Below are 19433 nucleotides of genomic sequence, written 5' to 3'. Positions count from 1 at the left end.
ACAGGCAGGCTGACGGGGCCAGTTTAAATTGTGGTGGCAGTGGGAGTTCAGCTTGCTCTATGTGAAGAAACAGGAAACAGAGCTCTTGGCAAGAATGCCATCCAGCTATCACCCTCTAGTTCACGGATTTGGCTCAAGGTTGTCCACTGAGCTCCCAAAGCAATGTCCCCAACTAAAAGGACAAAAATTCAACCCCTTGAACCTCTGGGGGTCATGTCACATTCAAACTATAACACTTCACTCTGCAGCAAGATTCTGTTTTCTCAAAGAAAACTGGACCAAACCCAAGCAGGGACAAGGGAAAGATGCAACCATCTTTTCATAACTCAAGCTTGTGACACTTGTTGCCTACATCTTCTCAGTGAGATGAAATGGATAAGTGGTGCTGATGAAGTGATAATGATGTTCTCACAGAAGACCCTCACTGTAGTGAAGAGTGTACTAACTCATTAATGAAGACCTCCTGACCTTGTCGATTTGGTACATTGCTTTATAGACCTAGATTATCTTGGGCCATTACTTAGTTCCTATAAATACCCATTCATCACTTAATTTATTAAATCAATAGGCTATTAAGCTTCATTTGTTAGGGTTCTGTAGAGGTATGAAAGTTATAGAGTCGATCTACATAGAGAAAGGGAACTTACTAGAATGGCTTACAAGCTATGGTCCAGGTAGTTCAAGCATGGATACCTACTAACAGCAGGTCCAAGACTTTAGTAGTTGTGTAACTCATGAGGCTGGATGTGTGAATTATGATCTATTTCCAGTAAAGATAGGGACTTGTCAGCAAGAGCAGGAATCAAAGACAGGGAGCCTTTCTCTCCCATGTCCTTTATATAGACTGCCAGCAGAAGTAGACATCAATCAGGGCATGGGGCACCTCCTACACATGCTCAGCCAGCCAGGGGACCAGGTGCAGATCAGCACAGGCAGTGCCATGTTTATTGAAAAGCATCTGCAGATCATGGTAGAGTTCAAGGAGAAGGCAAGGGCTCTGTACCAGGCTGAAGCCTTCATGGCCGACTTCCAGCAGCCTCAAGAGGCCAAAAAGCTCATCAATGACTATGTGAGGAAACAGACCCAGGGGAGAAATCAATGAAATGATCTCAGATCTGGATGACAGGATATCCATGGTGCTGGTGAATTACATCTACTTTAAAGGTGAGAAAGGGCACTGGTTGGGGAGTGGAGAGAAAGGATGTTGGTTGGGTACCTGTGTTGACAGGCTGACTTCTAGAAAGCAGGTGATCACAGTCTTGGAGACATGGATGCCCAACCTCTTATTACTCACAAGTCTTACTTCTCCTCTGGGTTGTTTCTAGAAAATAGTGTGGTTCTTGGTTCATACTCAAAAGAAAACCAGTGCTCTCGGTCTAAGATGGCTGATATGGGCTGTTACTCAAAATTACCAGCTAGCTAAATGTCATACCTCACATGTCCAGTCCTTTCTGTTGGGCAGAAGCCATGGCAACTCCCTGCAGTGACTGGGTCCCTCCAGCATTTCTCCCATCCAATTACTAACCAGGCCCAACCCAGCTTAGCTCCATAGATCAGAGGAGATCAGGCACATTCAGGGTGGTATGGCAGTAGACAGACTGCAGACATTTCTAATACATCCCTGTAGGAAGTATCCACTACTGGTAGAGAGCTTCTGTCACAAGGATGGTTCAAGTGGACTGGGCACTGCTTGTCCTTAAGGAGCCTTGGGACACTAATCTTAAGGGGAAACACAGCATGGCCCAGAGCAAGTGAAGAGCCCTGATGCCAGTTCCTATGCCGGATTCTGCGCTGAGCCCTTTGTGTAATGTGCAAGGAAAATCAGGGACTGAGGAAAAGTCATTAGTGAGAGAGAAGTGTCAGCCAGGCAGTGCTCTGTGTTTAGTGTCTGGCTGCTTTGTAGAATTTTGCTTTTGTAAAATTCTGAGACCCGCAGCCTGAAAGTTCAGCATTCCCAAGACCCATTCCTGATTCCGGGAATCTGATGAGTCTTTGGTGAAGGTTGGGTGGAGACAAGCTTGAGACGTTACGGGTAAGGGTGCTTGGGGGAAAATCCATAAATCCTCTGCCCACAACACCCTGCCTGATAGAGACCAGGGAGCAAGGAATATCCCAGAAATTAATTCCTAACAGAATTCATGATGTAACAAGTCTTGGGATGACTCTGGAGCTGTATAAAAGATATCTCAGAGCAGAGGGAGGGCAGGTTCTGATGCTGTAGGCAAAAATTGCAGGTGTCCATAGACAGAAAATGAGGACAGTAGGACACAGAAAGAGTACCTGATATCCCCGGTGCTGCTGAGGGCTGGGGATGGTGGAAGAGGACTGATGGCCAGAAGGAATAGACAGGGCGTGACTGGCCTAAATCACTCCAGGACCCAAGGCCCAAAGCAGCCTGGCTGTGAGTTAGGATGGAATTTTAAGTTACTGGATCCGAAGCCTAAGACATTGGTTCACAGCTATGTGCCTTAATGTGCGCTGGTAGTGGGGACATAAACAAAGAATCTGGGATGAAGATGGCCAGTCCATGAGACAGGTGAGGACTCATTTCCCACATCTTAGCCAACAATCTATGGCATTATAACTGTTCATGGAAGGGAGAACTCAGGGTTTTTTTTTTTCCTGTTTCCTCTAAAACCTGTTTCACAAGGCTTTGTCTTCTAAAGATGGTTTCCCAAGAATTAAGGGGTCCCCAACCCTCACCAGGCTCCACTTTTTCTCTTTCTGACATACAAAACCCCCAGATCCCTGACTCTATCAGGAGCTCAAGTAGCCAGGCTGCAGTTTTTAGATTTCTGTTTTCAAACCAAGCCAGGAGACATTTTTCATCTCTAACAGGTTGACAAACTACCAAGGTTTAGTTCCAATTCAGCATATGCTACCCTAAGGGACACTCTTGGTGACTAAATTGGGTTGATTACTGTGACAACTCAGAAGCTGAGCATAAAAGGGGTGGGGTTGAGTCCTTCTAGTGCTGTTATAACCTGATAATTTGCTTCATTTTCAGGCAAATGGAAGAGAGCCTTTGACCCTCGTGACACTATCATATCTGAATTCCAGTTGGATAAGAAGAGATCTGTGGTTGTGCCCATGATGAAAATTGAGGACCTGACCACACCCTACTTCCAGAATGAGGAGCTGTCCTGCTCTGTGGTGGAGCTGAACTTCAGAGGCAATACCAAGGCTGTGTTCATCCTCCCTGACCAGGGCAAGATGCAGCAGGTGGAAGCCAGCTTAAATCTAGAGACCCTAAGGAAATGGACAGGATCTCTGAAGCCCAGGTGTGTGTCTCCAGGACCCACAGCTGGCCTGGATTCCTGTCCTGCTGTGGACCTGAGGTCCACTGTTTTAGTAGTTCAGAATCTCACAAGTATCCAATGGAGTCAGCAGGGGACAGGAAGAATTGGATCCAATCTCCCTCTGCTGTCTTGGATGTTTTGGTGCTTGAATTTACTGTTCTGTTTGTTTTTCAGAAAATGAGATCCGCTCAAAACAGGAGCTAAGGTTGCCCCTGTCCCTAAAAGGCTATAAATTACAAGAAATCTTGAATGCGTCTTTGGAAGGCAGAGGGAAGTGTGGTGAGCTATCAATGTTGAGAGTCAGCTCTGCTGTGTGGCCATCTCAGCCATTTATCAGGTAGTCGCTTACCATTCATGGAATGGTGACTTGAGGACCTACTATGTGGGAAGCTCTGACATAGACCCTCAAAGTGTATCCGAGATCAAAACAGAAACCTTCTTATCCTCATGGGCTTCCTTGTACATTGAAGAAGAGAGAGGTAGGGGGAGGGTAATACAAGACTCATTATAAAAAGTGAGGAGATGGGAAGAGGTGAGGTTACAAAGGGGAGTGTCCAGATGAGGAAAGCTGGAGTATTATCCACTGTGCAATTTCAAATAGAGGGGACATTAGTTGATGTCTGAGGGTGGACATGACAGGAGAATGATAATTAGTGCATTAGGAAGAGCAAAGCCCTTTGTTTTGAATACAAATGGAATGAGAGCTTCTGTCCTGTGAGATGGCTGTCTGTTAAAGCATGCCCCTCCGACATAAGTTGGGAAGATTGCAGTGATTCATTTCTCTTTTTTACTCTCAGGAGATTCGATGAGCTCTACCTGCCCAAGTTCTACATCTCGAAAGAGTGCAAACTGGAAGACATCCTTCCTGACCTGGGCATCAGGGAAGTCTTCTCCCCAAAGGCTGATCTGTCTGGGATCACAGGAGCCAAGAACCTGAGCCTCTCTCAGGTAAGCCAAAGAGCACTGGTTGGTTAATCTTGGGTACCTGAGTGTGAATTATGGAAGCCATGTGGCTACATAAGGAAAGGTAAATGTGGTGGGAAATTCCTGTCTTTCTGAGATTCCTCATGCCTGGGTGAGATAGATTATAGCCCAGATCCTCCTGCTGACAGCATGCAGCCAGCCCCTCCTCTCTGACCTGGAGTGAACCTCACCCGGAAGGCCATGGTGGGGAAGTGTCTGTGATGGGGTCTGGACCACCATGGGTACCAGCCTCTGCTGCACTGCAGGGACACCCACAATCCACTGCAGGGACAAAGCTTGTCCAGCCTCAGCTTCTCCACTACAGAGCTGGGCCAGCACATCTTGACCAGCACATAGAATAGTAGCACTAAAGGGAATATGAAGGGATCTATGGCATTTCTGATGAAAAGCCTAAGAATAGGAGAGAAGATGCCTTAAAAGCATCATACTACATTCCCAGGTACACAGCCTGGGAGTGCCTGATGTTTGTTTCCCGCTGACCTACATCATATGCCAGATGGACACCTCTGATTTCATCACCCAAAATGCAGAGGTAGGAACAAGGGATCATTAAATGTAAACCTGCACAGAAAGTGGCCAGACTATGTTTGCTCAGCTCCTGTTGGCATACGTGCATCCCATGACAACAGGGCAGGAGGGATTGTCAATTACTCCCTGTGACTTATGTTTTGCCCTCTGACCTACAGACTATGATCAGTCCCTTTCATAAATGAGGAAACAAAGGAAGAGACTGAGGCCAGCAAGTAGAGATTGAGGCATACTTGAGTCTCAAGGCTCCTAAGAGCAAACATGAGGACCTGTGGTCAGCAGAGATTTTCACACACCTTCTCCAGTTAGCACTGATTTACCAACCCATGAGGACCATGGAGTGAGAGAAGGGGCTGGCTCATCATTGAAAGAAGCCAAGTTTCCCAACAAATTCAACGTGACTAACTGTCAGTCAATGGCCTGAGCTGGATATCACATGCACTCCAGATATGTCCCTACATCTCTTGTGGTTTCTAGCTTAGGTCTCTAAAGAGCCTGCATACATTCCTGCTGTTCCTGCTGTCTATGACTGGGTCTGGAACTTGTAGTCAAGTCTGAGACCATCACTTCTGGGAGTCTAGAACTCAGATATCAGGGCTTACTTCTCCTTATTTCTTGGGTGTTGAACATTCTTCCACCTCTTGTCCATCAAATGTTTCCTTGTTGATATACCCAGTAAAGGGAGAGACCTAGTTTACAATAATAGAGGTAAGAGGCTATAGAGGGAGAATGTAGGTGCCGGGAAACACTGCAGTGAACTGAGATTAAATGCCTGGGAACTTTCTGCATGGCTTTCCATGTGCTGAATGTCCATTTTATACAGATTTAACAATGGGTAGTGGCTATGCAATAGAGTGCTATCGGTGCCTCAAAACACCATGTGTTTAGTCCTTCCTTGCTTCTGCCATATGGAGCCCAGATCTAATCCTAGTTGGACACATAATCACCTTTTGACTTTGGCCAAATTACTTGCCAGTGGTAAGTGTCAACCGCTCATTCCCACATACAATAATCAGAGAACATCTACTATGTGACATTATGGGATAGGTAGTAGTAGTGATGATAATTATAATAACCACTGAGGTCCAGGGCGCCACATCCACCATATTTCCCGAGATTCCCTTCACCCACTTCTAAAAACTCAAGCATATGAAGAGCTCTTGTTGCTCCAGGAGATGTATACTTGGCACAGCTTAGGAGGGTTGGAATTGAAAGACTTCTTATGCAGGAGGAGAAATGGAGAATGGCACAGTGTCTATGGAAAAGGTGATACACAAGTCCACTGGAGGTTTGTACTCAGAGGAACAGAAACAAAGGACTTGACAGGAGCTGCAGTCAGTGTCCACCATGACTCTTCATAGTCAGTTAAGGTCTTGCAAGTCAAGTGTCCATCAACTGGTGGATAGATGAGCACAGTTTGCTCTAGCCAGACACTGTTATTATACTGGACAAAGGAGTGAGGTGCTGTTGCAGGATTTTTTTTTATCCCATTGTGATCCCTGGGATTGCGAAGTGTAAAATACTGTCTTTTCTTCAGCATGGTTGAGCCCTAACACACACACCTTTGATCCAGGAGCTTTCTCTTCATTGTAAATGGGTGAATAAAATGTGGTTTGGCTAGCTCTAGAATATACTTTTAATCCAAGAGCTTTCTGTACACAGAGTTTAAGAAAGATGTGCCTAGATTAAGAAGTGGAGCAAGAAAACAGCAGACAAGGATTAAAGAGTAGGAAGGACTTTAAATTGAGATGTATTTAAGATAGCCTGAGTAGGAGGAGGACTTTGGCTTTTAGCTCTTTACCTCTTAAGCTCTTGAGTTTTTGAGCTCCTCAGATCCTTGTCCTTTGGATTTTAGGCATTCTAGTTAACAAGCTTTTGGCCCTGGGCTTTTTAGTCTTTTCCTCCTGGGCAGTATAATTGCACAGTTATTATAAATTATGGCTATTATGGGGATACCTCTACAAATTAAGACTGACAATGTTTCAGCATATGTCTCTAGCAAAAAAGAACATTACAATATACAATATTATAATAATACAATATTACAATCATACCACACAATCTTACAAGACAAGCAGTTATAGAAAGATATATTCCAACTTTAAAAGATAAGCTTAATAAACAGAAAGGGGTAGTAAAGACCCTCAAAGATAGAATACGCAGTGCCTTACTAATATTACATTTTATAAATGATAATGAAAAAGGAACAGTAGCTGCAGGGAGACATTGGGAAATAGAAAAAAAAGATTGATTAAGTCAGCTTATGTATTTCAAACATGTGTTGACCTCAGAATGGAAACCAGGATGTGTGTTACATTGGGGAAGGGGATTTGCCTTTGTTTCCACAGGAGAAGAAAAGCTATGGATACCATCAACATTGATAAAGATTAGATTCGAACAGAGAGATCTCCTAAATGAAGAGAGGTGATAGTTCATCAGGCAGTGTAGTCATTCAATGCACACTTGTCTTCTTAAATAAAAGGAATAGTTTTATTGTTTGGTAATACAAGCACAGTTAAGAGATTTGAAATGTCGTAAGTAACTTTAAAGGGTTAATACAAATCAAACCTGCTTTCTGAATCACAAAGAGGTGGAGTAATTGGAACTAAGATAAAAACATTTGAGCAAGGCAGTGATAGTCCATGCCTCTAATCCTAGCAGAGACACACAGAGCCCTATAAGGTAGTTGCTTTCTAAATTGTAGTGTTACAAATAACAGGGTAGTGGTGGTTCACACCTTTAATCCTAGGACTTGAGTGACATACGCCTTTAATCCCAACACTCAGGAGACAGAAGCATGCAGATATTTGAGAGCAAGTTCCAGGAGGGGAAAAACTTAGATCCAGGTTTTGGCTCACACCTTTAAGACTTGGAAGGCACATGCCTTTGATCCCAACACTTGGGAGACAGGCAGGCATGTAGGAATTACAGAGATTTAATTTTTTATGTGCATTATTTCATTACAATTTTATTGAGTATTTTTATGTTGAGGAAAATCTTTTCTTAACATGTTTTATTTCAGTAAGTAAAGATGAAGTAGAAGGTGCCAGGAGTGGTATTTGCTTGCTTTAGCAATAATTTAATTTGGGCTGTGTAAAATGGAATTCAGTAAAGGAAGGGCTAAGCAAGAATGCATTCTGTTCCTTTTCTGTTTTATGGTTTACAATTATGAAAGAAAATTCTTAATTGGCAATAACTCAATTATTGCTAAAACATAATCAAGATTGATAATAACTTCTGGAACCTCGCTGAATTATAAGCACTTTGTTAAAGGTGAAAATATAAGCCATCAAGATAGTTCTTCCAATGTCTTATTACATCTTAGATGTAAATTGTCATTTGAAAAATCATGGAATATTATATGTATTTCACTAAAAGTCATAGTGAACCCAACACACTCACCACTCTGAATGCATTACTGACATTCAGAGTTCAGTTATTCACAAAATTTGGCATTTCTCCTCCTCAGACCTTCACAATTACACTGAGATATGTTCCTATCTGTCCTTAATTTTCTTTTTTAAATTTTTTTTACCATTTTTTAATTAATTTATTCATATTACGTCTTGATTGTTAGCCCTTCCCCTGTTTCCTCCCATTCTTCCAAGATGGCGCCGACCAATAAGCCGCGTATCTGATCTACTCCGAGAAGACCAGGGATATAAATAGAGAAACAGATTGCTGGACTTTGAGAACTGTAGGTGAGTGGGGCCCCAAAGGCTGCAGTCCAAACAGGGGGCCCATCCCCCCCCCCTGGGACAAACATCCCGGAGGTGCAAAACGCACTCCCCAAACTCTAGAATGGAATCCGCATGCAAACTACAGCTGCAGAGATTTAATTTTAAAAGCCACTTGACATTTTAATTTCAAATTGCCAAAAGTACTTTTAAATTTTTTCAATAGAGAAATAATGTTTTTCTTTGGCCAAAAATCATCTATGCCCTAGGAAAGTTATAAGCCACCAAAAATGAACCACTCAAAGTTAGTGTTGGGCCAGGGTTTTGTTTTTATCTTTCCAGGAGAATAAAAGCTTCTAACTAAGGAACCTGGAGACCACTGGACAAATGAAACATCTGAAGAAAAGGGTGGATTGTCAAAGGAAAATACGACAAGAAAAAGAGTAAATTGGTCAAATCATTTCCAAGAAGATGACATGGAGAAAAACAAATCCAACTGTATTGTGTAACAACACACATTGGAAAAAAAAAAAGAACTGTTCCGTGTTTCTTCCACTGCCCAGTTCTGCATAAACAGTGGAAACCCTTATGCTGACTGTAATGTTCAGCCTAGGCTGACAAAACACCAGCCATAGATCAGCTTAAGAAGACAGACTGCTCAGGACATTAAAAGAACTGAGATCATACGAGACTAACGTGAACTTTCTATAGAACTTTGAACAAAAATTACCCCCGAAAACAAAGCAAACAAACAAAAATCTTAATCCTAAAAGTGCCAAATACAACCAAATTGTGGTTATTAAAGATATCCACCATCACTGCCCAGATTGGACAAGTTCTTTGAAAACAAGGATATGTAGAAATTTCTTCAATATATTTTAGAGGGATGAAGAGATAGAGGATACACACACACACACACACACACACACACACACACACACACACACACAGAGAGTCACACACATGTGTATATATATGTATATATATATTGCTGTATATATGTATATATATATATATACACACATACATAGGTATATGTATGTATACAGAGAGAGAGAGACGGGCAACATTTATACACGTATACATATCATATAGATGTGATATTTATAGTTATATATATAATATGTGTGAATGTATATATGTGTATTAGAGTGTGCATGTGTGGGTGTGGGTGGGTGTGTGGGTGTGTGGGTGTGATATGTTAAAAATAGATTAATCTTCTGGTGGGTAAGGGTGGTAATGCTCCTTTCAGTTTTGTATTAGCCTGATTTTTTCAAAGGGCATTTGGTCTTTCCCTAGGCCTTCAACACGAGCTCCTCAGGATGCAGAAAGCAGAAGGTGAATAAAAAATTTAATATAGAACTCTCATAGCAAATCTGCATGTCCCCAGGTGAAAGAACTGAGCCTTCTGGAATTCAGGCTGACTATGTGGGGGGCTGCTGGCAGGAAAAACAGGAATAACAGGGTGCAGGAAAGTCAGCAAGACAGCTGGAGAAGAACACCTGGCTCACAGACCGCTCTCTACGCTTAGTCTGCCAGATCACTTTCCCTCTATCCCTGGCCCCAAGCCAGCTGGGGAAGGACCAGGGATGCAATTCCTAAGGCTTATCCTCTACATCAAAGTACACGCCTGCTCTTCTGCATCTGAGTCCGAGTCCTATACAATGGTCATTTTCGGTCATAAAGTTGATATTTAACCACACACAATAGTGTTAAAGACACCAGAACCAGCATGGATAAGCCATTATAACATGTTTTCAGTAGTCATGGGTCTCCCTGATGACAAGAGCAGGATCTCAGTCATGTCTGTCTCAGGAATGAGCAGCCAGCAGGAGTCCACACGTGCAGTGCAGATAGGAACAGCAGGAGAGGACAGCAGTCTGTGCTTCCTAGAGGCTCAGGATGTGTCAGTCACTAGACGAAGTCTTCATGGCATCCTGGAGCAGAAAGGAGGGCAGGAGGAGAAACCGACTCCAGAGAGTGCTGAGAGCAAGTAAGAGACTGTTGTGGGCCTCGCTCTGAACACTCACCCTGTGCCAAATATAATGTCCAAAGAGAAAGAAGTTTCACAAAACTATTATAGCGTTGCAAAAAGAAGAGTATCTCAAATTGAGGAGGCAGGTACATTCAGGAGGGAGAAGCTTCTCCACAGGCTCAAGATGCCATCTGCTGGCGACCTTAGGGTTTGGATTGAAGCTAGTTGCCTGTTGACTTCATAGATGCTATTGTCACAATGTTAGTCCTGACAGAGGGAGGCAACACACAGGTGTTCAATAGAGACAGGACTTAGTCCCTCATGAGGGAACTAGCTTCTGGGTGGACCAGCTGTGCTCCAGTCTCTCTACAGCACGGACATTCCATCAGCCAGTCAGTCTCTGCACACACAGACTCCATTCAGATTCCCTCTACTGACAGACACAGGCAGCTTCCCCTGTGGTGGTGTGAAGCCAAGGAATGGAGAGCAAGCCTCTGTTTAGAACATGCCCACCCCTGCCAGACAGGTCAGTTATATACTTGCAGACCAAGACCTGTCAGCATTGAGGCACGTGATTATTCCTGGAGTTTCCATAAAGTACTCGAGGAACATGGACGGAGAGTTGTAATATTTATTGAAGTGACATAGACAGTCCAGAACAAATCTCACCTGAATCCCTACCTGTGCCCTGTCTTTTGACTAGACTGTCATCAGTCTTGAACAATGACTTATAAGCCATTCGATTGGTATCAGTGCATGTGTCCTCTTTATCAAAGGTCAATGTTCTCTCATTATGTCAAACATTTGTGATCAGGACCGGTTTTTTTCTTAGCTCTTCCCTAACTATCTGGAGTTTACTGAAACATTTTATTTGTAAGTCATAATATAAACTATTCACTGGTGACTAATTCCTAGCCATGTTTTTATTAACAAGTAAAATGAAACTTATTGATAAACTTGTCTGAATGACCCTTGGCTGCAGTTTCAAGTTAAGGGTCACCTAGCAACACAGTTACATCTAAAAAGTTCTTTGATAAGAAAAGTAAAAAGAAAGGCAGAAAAGCAAACACTCAGAAAAGCAGTCAAGATGTCCCAAAAGAAGGAGTGCTGTAATCAGTTACTCCTGGCAGAAGCATCAGCCCTGTTTCCAGGAAGATCTCCCTTGAGAAGGGGTCACAGCCTTGGGTTCTATAGGAGCATTTGTCGCACAGACTCCAAAGGAGGGGTTGTTTATTTTAATTGTAGTTTGTAAATTTTTTGTTTGGCTGTGGAAATAGACATGAAAATAAGTTTAAGAATACAGTAAGATGGACAAAACAAAAGTAAAAACACCACAGCAGTTAAATTAACCGATATAGTCAATTGTCCAGATTTAAGTTGGCAAGTCCTGTTTGTAATGATTTAATATTTAAACCTTGTATGGCATCGGGTAGATAACCGAACTTTGATATTTTTTACTTTTATTTTGAGTGTCAATACCATATCTTTTAGAGTATTAATCTTTGTTTTTAACTTTTTATTTATAATTTGTTGTTTAGTGAGGGCCTGGGAAACATTTTTGTTTAAGTTATTGACAGAATGAGTAGTTTGTATTTTTGAAGTTAATGTAACAGTTGACATTGTAAAAGTTGTAAGAATAGCTATCAAGGAACGAATTTTTTAAGACAAGAACTGTAACAAATCTTTTAGGCCTCATGAGTTTATTGACTCTTTTTAAAATTTGTAGAGCTTCATTACTAAACCATGGATCTTTTGCAAGATCCACTGGCAGCACAACATACTTTGGTTTTTTAAAAAAGTATGGTGACAGAATGGAATATGTCAAAAGAAGGATTTATACACTTAGTAAGAATATATTTAGAACAATGTATATGGAAGGATTTTATTTTTTATATATAATATTGTTGTCTGAAGTTTTTGTTTGTTTGTTTGTTTGTTTGAGATTTATTTTTTGACAAAGGTCTTTTGATTGAAAAGTCAGACAAGCTAGTTTGGGATCTAGATGGGTGATTTTATATTTTGTGGAAACACACAAGTATATCTTTTTTTGAGGTGATTAAAATATCCAGCCCTTTCCAGGTGTCAGTTAAAAGATAGTAGTAGATTGGGGAGGTGCCCAGTGTTTTTGTATGGGAGTCAGACCTTTTTATAAGTGGGGCGAGTTGTCTATCTTTAACATCTATTGTTGAAGTTTTATTTGAGTGTCTATCAGTAAAAACCAAAAGGGCTGTTGTTATAGGATCTTTTGTTATTTTTGAAGGAAAAATAATGTTTGTCTTTTTTTACAAATTTTAATATAGGATTTTGAGGGACATGAAATTTTATTTGACCCATAAAATATGATAGAGCAGTTTTTTTTAACTGTTATGTTTGTAAAAGAGTATCTAACTGTTTTTTTTAGGAATAATTATTTTTTGTATTTTTAAAATAACTCTCAAGATTTTAATCTTTTTCATAATTAATTAGCTACACATATATGTATAGGAAGAAATCATTTTTATTTGTGTATAAGTCAAATAAATCTACTTTAAAATCTCATCCTACCAGAGGCAGACAGTAGGCGTACAGCTAGTTTTTAATATAATGAGAGACCAAGGCTTAGTAAAATTAATTAGTTTTACTTTGGCATCCTGTATCTTTTGTTTTATTAATTTTAGTTGTTGAGGCATTTTGAGTTAACTGTCTGGGAGATCTTGGATCTGGATCTCCTTTTAGAGTTTTAAACAAATGATGTAATTGTTTAGTAGTGATTTTTGTACAGGGTATAATCTAACTATATTTTTAAATAATTTTTGAAAATCGTTAAGCATTTTTAACTTATCAATCATAAGTTGTAACTTTTGTGAGATAATACAGTTGTCATAGATAGTTTTCTTAAGTAACTGATTGGCCTAATATGTTGTATTTTGTCAGGGGTAATAACCAATCTACATTGATTAAAGACTTAATCATATCTTTAAGAATGGAATTAGTTAATTTTTTTGTCTTTTTTGTTATAAGAATATCATTTACATAATGTAAAATAAAAGTCTTTTTATATTTACTTTTAACAATTTTAATGTTTGGTTCACAAATTTTTGACAAATTTTTTGAGGCAGAACTTTTTATTGATATCTTTGATAAGAACTCTGAAAGTTAACTGAAGGTATCTTAAATGTAAATTTATGAGACTCTTTAGGATGTGATTTAATAGTGAATAAGCAATATTTTAGCTCTACAACAATAATATAATGACCATTGGGAATAGTTACAGGAGGAGGGCAACCAGCTTGAAGGGCTTCCATATCATGTATAGTTTTATTTACAGCTCTTAAATCTTGAAAAAAAAAACCTTTACTTAAAAAAAAAATAACAAATACGGGAGTATTTTACAGACGATTTGATTTTTTATATGTCTTTTATCTGATTATTCTTTAACAAGTTGTTTTAATGTCTGTATTTTTTTTGTGTGTGTGTGTGTTAGGGGCCACTGATTAATCAAACCAGGCTCTTTATTTATCTATGAAATGTTATCTGCATATAATTTAATATGTTTTGCACGTATTTTTTTTTTACCTTTATGGTTATTAGGGATCTTTGCTTGATTTTTTTTTTTTTTTGAGTCTATGCTACTACTTTAGTAGACCCAAACACCTCTTTGTCTTTGTCTTGTTTTAAAATTGGATTAGGCGGTTGAACATATGGAAGTAACAAAATCTTAGCCACGTGCTGACTTGTACACGTCAGCCACGTGTGTAATTGTACAGTTTTTTTAAGGTTTAATTATAATTCTTTTGCCAATCATACTCTCTCATAAAAAGAAAGTAGATAATTCTTGTTTACTGTAATATCTAACCCTGTGTTTTCTGGTGTTGTTCTTGGAAGATCTAAGGTGTTTAATTTAGGATCAAGAGGATTTAAGTTACTTTGCTTTTTCTCTTTATGCCCTCTTTTTACCTTGGGGCTGAGAGTTTGTCTTTTGTTTTTTGTCTGTTTATCTGTAAGGGAGTCCCATCTTTGTGAAACTTTGATTTACACTTATGTTTTTAATGTTTGTTTTTTTTTCAAACTGAGGATACAACTGCAGAGGATTGTTGTTGTTGATGTTGTTGTTTTAATAGGATGTCTGATTTTTTTTTTTTTTTGCCACAGTCACGACTAATGTGACCCTGTTGACTATAAGAGAAGTATGTAATTTTTTTATTTGTCACTTCTTTTTAAGTTTTGAAAGCATGAAAAATGTTTTAAATAAAGTCACAGCATAGGCTATACCCTGGACCTAATGCCAGCTGGAGCGTCTACACATGTTTTAATGTAATTTTGTACAGTCCTCATTATTTTAGTTGGTCTGGTTAGTTTTTCGCAGAGAGTATTGGCATTTTTTATGTAAGTTGTTTTAATAACATGTTTTATCTCTCAGAGGGGGAAGCATCTTATCTACTGTTTCTTTAAGTAATAAAACTCATAAGATTTGTTAAACCCTTTTTTGAGGTTTTAATGTCTCTGTATTTTAACATATGACTCTATACTGGCATGAACACACTCCTGATTTTGGACTGTGACTGTCTCATGATTCTCACCTGCTCACCTCTTAGCTCAGCCTTTCCTTTTGTTGAGGAGTTTGCAGTACTCTTTGGCAAGGTCCTTATCTTTGCCTGAAAAAATATTTTAAAAAGAGGAGAGAAAGCTTATTTTACTTTGAGACCCAAGTTGGGCGTCAACTGCCATGAACCATCTCACTCTGGTGTAGGTCTTTGGGGTCAGGCGTTTTCTCGCCACATCAGGTGGTGGGGGGGAGGAAGACAAGTGGATGACAAACAGAGACAAACCCAGGGGAGTGATTGAATCTGAGTGTATTTTACAGACTTTCTGCCATACAATTCAAAATACAGGATGCAGTGTAATGATGCTGTGATCAATCTTGAACAATCATTTATAAGTCATTAGTTTGGTATCAGTGCATGTGCCCTCTTTATCAAAGGTCAGTGTCCTCCCATGATGTCAATCACTTGTGAGTCAGGACAGTTTTTTTTCTTAGCTCTTCTGTCCCTATCTGGAGTATACTGAAACATTTTATTTCTAAGTCATAATATAAACTATTTACTGGTGACTAATTCCTAGCCATGTTTTTTGTAACAAGTAAAACAAAACTTAGTGGTAAACTTGTCTGAATGACCCTTAGCAGCAGTTTCAAGTTAAGAGTCACCTAGCAACACATTTACATCTACAATGTTCACTGATGAAAAAAAGTAAAAACAAAGACAGAAAGAGAAAACTTAAAAAAAAAAAAAAACAGTCAGGATGCTCCGAAACAATGAGCACTGAAATCAGTTACTCCAGACAAAAGTATCAGACCAGTTCCAGGAGGCCCTCCCTTGAGTAGAGGTCACAGCCTTGGGTTCTGTAGCAACATCTGTCACACCAACTCCACTGGAGAGCTTGAGACACTAGACTACTACCCTGTTCCCCAGTGAACTGAAGCCACAACCAGAACATCCAGTGAGCTTGGCATTTAGAACACAGCTAGAGGTTTTCCCATCAGGGAGTGGTTCTGCTAGCCAGAGCCTCTAAATCACCGTTACCACACATCACTCTGTTTGTCCATTCTAAGTCTTGGCAGAGAGCACAGATTGTTTGGACCAGCATTTCCTAAGATGATGGAGTGGTTCCCCTGGGATACACAGGCACCATTGTGCACTGGGGAGAGCAAGACACCAGGAAGACAGCAACCATGAACATCAAGCCTCTGCAATCACTGTCAGCTAGGACTGGCTATGCAAGGGATGCTCCCTGATAACTTATATCTGTGGGCAGAAGAAGGAGACTTCCCAGAACTGGGTGGCAAAGGCTATGTTCTGAAGATTTGATTTGGGCATGGGTGAAGAGTTGTTTTGGGGTACTAGGTTGGAAACAGGGTCATTTCTGAGTGAATAAAAAACTTGTCTTCATCTGGTACTTCATGTGTATGTCAGATGTGGGAGCACGGGAGATGCTCCTGGACAGTGAAAGGAGCCTGCTTCTCCTCATCCCCCACAGGCAGAAAGTATTGAGCCTGGGTGCTGCTGTAGCAGCCAGCAGGAGACAGGATGGCTAGAGTCTCTTGGGAGAGATGGCATGGCTGTCAGGCTCACATCAGAGAGGATATGCCTTGAGGGGTGGGATGCCACTTTCGTCATAAATCCTATGTCCAAGATGAAGGGCTCCATCCTATTTTAGTAATGAAAAAAAAAAAAAGACAAGGAGATCCCAGCCTATGAGTCAGGCCTTCTAAACAAACAGTATCACCTGTCTTCTGTGTAAATCACTTTGAACTCAAATCTTGCTGAATGTTTTTCCAAAGAAATGGCTCCATCAGTCTGAGAGAGGGTGAAGGCAGCTGAGGCTCTTGGCTCCTCTGCAGGCATGCCGCTGCCCTGGAGACATGGGGCTCAACCACAACACCTCCCTCCCCTGCTCTGTCTAGTCTCCTCCTACATTCTTCTAGTCTTCTCTCCCCTCCACATCTTCTCGGCTCCATCATTGAACCCATCCCTCCCATTCGCTATTATTCTGCCCTCTCTCCCTTCCACCTTTTCACTCCACCTTCACCCTTTACTCATCTTGTCTGCACACCTCTTTATATTTCTTCCACTTCCCATTCCTCTAGCATCTACTGTTTCCTATGATGTCCTCTATAGAGAGCACAGATGCTAAAGCTGGGTGGTCATCTTTGCCACTAACACACATGTTCAAGTGCGATCAACATGCCAGGGGTATGGGAAGAGATGGTCCTCTGGACTATCCCTGACAACACCCACATGCTACTATTAAACCAGACAATTATTAATAATGTAAACAAGACTACTCAACAGTCTACCCAGAGAGGTGCACCCATTTGCCGATGCCTACACAGGCACCCTGAAGATAAAATGATTTCTTTTTTAAAATATATTTTATTAATTTATTCATATCACATCTCATTGGTATCCCATCCCTTGCATCCTCACATTCCTCCCTCCCTCCCATTTTCCCCTTACTCCCGTCCCCTATGACTGTGACTGAGGGGGACCTCTTCCCCCTGTATATGCTCATAGTATATCAAGTCTCTTCTTGGTAGCCTGCTATCCTTCCTCTGAGTGCCACCAGGACTCCCCATCCAGGGGATGTGGTCAAATATGGGGCACCGGAGTTCATGTGAAAGTCAGACCCCACTCTACTCAGTTGTGAAGAATGTCCTGTCCATTGGGTAGATCTGGGTAGGGTTTTATACTTTACTGCATGTATTGTCCTTGGTTGGTGCCATAATTTGAGTAGGACCGCTGGCCCAGATCTGCCCATCATAATGTTCTTCTTGTACGTTTCTAAGACCCTCTCGATCCTTCTATTTCCCCATTCTCCCATGCTTCTCTCACCTAGAGTCCCAATAGGATGTCCTCCCCTCTGTCCCACTTTTCTGATAAGTGAAGACATTCATGGGACATGCCCCTTGGGCTAGTGTCTCAAAATAAGTGAGTATACACCATTTGAGTCTTTCTGCTTCTGGGTTAACTCATTCATTATGATCATTTCTAGTTCAATCCATTTGTCCACAAATTTCGGGGATTTCTTCCTTTTAATAGCTAAGTAGTGTTTCATAGTGTAAATGTACCACAGTTTCTCTATCTATTCGTCTACTGAGGAATACTTAGGCTGCTTCCATGTTCTGGTTATTATGAATAAGGCTGCTATGAACATGGTTGAGCAAATCTTCTAGTTGTGTGCTAGGGCACCTTCTGGGTATATTCCAAGGAGTGGAAAAGCTGGGTCTTGAGGAAGCTCTATTCCCGGTTTTCTGATAGAGTGCCAGATAGATTTCCAAAGTGGCTGTACTAGTTTGCATTCCCATCACCAGTGAAGGAGTGTTCCTCTCTCTCTCCACATCCTCACCAGCATGTGGTGTTACTTGAATTTTTGATCTTTGCCATTCTGATAGGTGTAAGATGGAATCTCAGAATTGTTTTGATTTGCACATCCCTGATGACTAAGGAGGTTGAGCAATTCTTTAAGTGTTTCTCAGCCATTAGATATTCCGTTGTTGAGAATTCTGTTTAGTTCTTAGCCCCATTTCTCAATTGGGTTATTTTGTTTGGTGGTGTTTAATTTCTTGAGTTCTTTATATATTTTGGATATTAGACCTTAGTCAGATGTAGGGTTGGTGAAGATCTTTTCCCAGCTTTTAGGCTGTCGCTTTGTTCTGTTGACAGTGTCTCCAGCCTTACAGAAGCTTCTCATCCTCATGAGGTCCCATTTATTAATTGTTGACCTTAAGGCCTGTGCTGTTGGTGTTCTGTTCAGGAAGTTTTCTCCTGTGCCAATGTGTTCCAGGCTCTTCCTCACTTTTTCTTGTAACTGAAATAGTGTTTCTGGTTTTATGTTGAGGTCTTTGATCCACTTGGATTTGAGTTTTGTGCATGGTGACAAATATGGGCCCAATTGCATTTTTTTTACACATAGACATCCAGTTAGACCAGCACCATTTGTTGAAGATGCTATCTTTTTTCCATTGAATAGATTTGGCTTCTTTGTCAAAAATCAAGTGACCATATGTGTGTGGATTCATATCTGGGTCTTTGATTCAATTCCACTGATCAACCACCCTATTGCTGTGCCAGTACCATGCTGTTTTAATTACTGTTGCTTTATAGTACAGCTTGAGATCATGTATAGAGATTCCTCCAGAGGATCTTTTATTTTACAGGATTGTTTTTAGCTATTCTGGGTTTTTTGTTTTTCCATATGAAGTTCAGAATTGAACTTTCAATGTCTTTAAAAAATTGTGTAGGTATTTTGATAGGGATTGCATTGAATCTGTAAATTGTTTTTGGTAAGATAGTCATTTTTACTCTGTTAATTCTCCTGATCCACGAGCAAGGAAGATCATTCCATCTTCTGATGTCATCTTCAATCTCTTTCTGAAGAGTTTTGAAATTTTTTTCAAACAAAGTCTTCACTTGCTTGGTTAGAGTAACTCCG

General features: G+C 40.6%; 1 long non-coding RNA gene and 1 pseudogene across 2 annotated transcripts; both read left to right on the top strand.

The window, feature by feature from the left end:
* Positions 1–859: 859 nt before the first annotated feature.
* Positions 860–3576, top strand: LOC311603735 (serine protease inhibitor A3C-like; annotated as a pseudogene). The gene is made up of 3 exons (XR_014783651.1): positions 860–1164; positions 3008–3281; positions 3474–3576. The product of XR_014783651.1 is annotated as a serine protease inhibitor A3C-like (transcript).
* Positions 3577–4098: 522 nt separating this feature from the next.
* On the top strand, positions 4099–9259 carry LOC311603736. The gene is made up of 3 exons (XR_014781228.1): positions 4099–4247; positions 8420–8512; positions 8831–9259. It is a non-coding gene; the product is annotated as an uncharacterized lncRNA (long non-coding RNA).
* The last annotated feature ends 10174 nt before the right edge of the window (positions 9260–19433 follow it).

This window comes from Acomys minous (genome assembly GCF_964271855.1).
Source record: "Acomys minous genome assembly, chromosome: 8".
In the NCBI taxonomy this organism is placed as follows: domain Eukaryota; kingdom Metazoa; phylum Chordata; class Mammalia; order Rodentia; family Muridae; genus Acomys; species Acomys minous.
Note: the sequence above shows the minus strand (reverse complement) of the source record. Positions and strands in the feature narration are given on the sequence as shown.